Here is a 1567-nt window from a genome sequence, read left to right on the forward strand (position 1 = left end):
GGAGGCCTCTGACATTCAAGAGCTATGGAATGCCAGGAGTGAAGTCCCACCTGAGTTTCACCAGTGCCAGGTTCAGCCAAAGCACAGGTGCGCAATCAAGACACACGCCCCAGTCACCTGCCTGAGTCCCCACGGTCCCTCTCGCTGGGCTGGCGCTGGCTGAACCTGGTGCCTGGGAAAACCAGCATGTGGGCTTTGACATTTAGCAGACAGGACACTGTTGACAGACCACATTCACGTGGGGGAGAGGGTTTGGCGCGTGTGGCCTCTCCACTGTTCATCCATCAGTTCCCGTTAGTTGCTCTGCCTCTTCAGCCCCACAAATGTTGACCAAATTCATTTACAGAAATTGCTCAGAAGGCTGTGAAAGTCAACAGGAAGCCGCCCTGTGAGTTTCTGCATGGGCACCTAATGAATGTAGATATTTCAGTAAGAGAAGGGGGGGGATCACTTCTAAAAATCCCTTCGCTTCTCACACAGACGGCGTCCAGAGGCCTTTTGAAGCAACATCACCGCAATCAGAAGCACAAGTAGGCCGCGTCACTCAAGAGATTTGCCACGAAGGCTGCTCTGTGCCTCTCTCAAGGGCGGCTGCAAAATGGGGCCGGGGGGGGGGAAGATGCGCAAGTCCAGGTGTTGAAGATACTCAGCGCTAGAGGTTTGTGCCTTCACAGCTTGGGATGCATCTGTAGAAGCTTTTCCCCCAGAAAGAGAACCAGAACCCCAATCTCTATCCTGGGGCTGCAGAGACGGGATGGGATTCACCTGAGCACTCTCTGGGAACAATTGGCGAGCACCACAGTCAGCTGGAAACTTTTCCCCCAGAAAGAGAACCAGAATTTCTGGTCTCCTAGTTCAGGAGTCATTGAGTCTGTCATCTGCACCTCTATAACTGTGTGGTTTGGTTCTGTAACCCCTCGCATGGTTCTGACCCCTCGCATCCTGGACATAAAACTTGTTTCCTAACTCCTTACTCCACTCTAAAACGTGCAGCTTACAGAGCACCTCGCACACCTCAAGACAACTAGACATGAAAGAATGCAGTTTTTTTTCCCGAATGCCATCGCTCTGCTAAACAAATAATTCCCTCGATAATGTTAAACTATTTATTATATAGCTTACTATATACCATTACTGCCACTACTTTTTCATCATTCCTATTGCATCCCATCTCCTCCCACTTATGACTGTATGACTATAGCCTGTGCTGGCATTTTATTTTACATTTTATTTTATTTTATTTTATTTTATTTTATGATTTTACATTTTATGTTTTCATTACTACTGATTGTTTCCTGATTGCTTACTAGACCTATATGACAATCATTAAGTGCTGTACCTTATGATTCTTGACAAATGTATTTTTCTTTTATGTACACTGAGAGCATAGGCACCGGAGACAAATTCCTTGTGTGTCCAATCACACTTGGCCAATAAAGATTCGATTCTATTCTATTCTATTCAGAAATCTCTGACAAACAATGACAGGAGTAAACCCACACTGGAGGGAGTTGGAAAGCATTCTGGAAATGCATTTGTTTTAGTTAAAGCCAGGACATCCCAAGGG

Source organism: Sphaerodactylus townsendi, linkage group LG02 (genome assembly GCF_021028975.2).
Source record: "Sphaerodactylus townsendi isolate TG3544 linkage group LG02, MPM_Stown_v2.3, whole genome shotgun sequence".
NCBI lineage: Eukaryota > Metazoa > Chordata > Lepidosauria > Squamata > Sphaerodactylidae > Sphaerodactylus > Sphaerodactylus townsendi.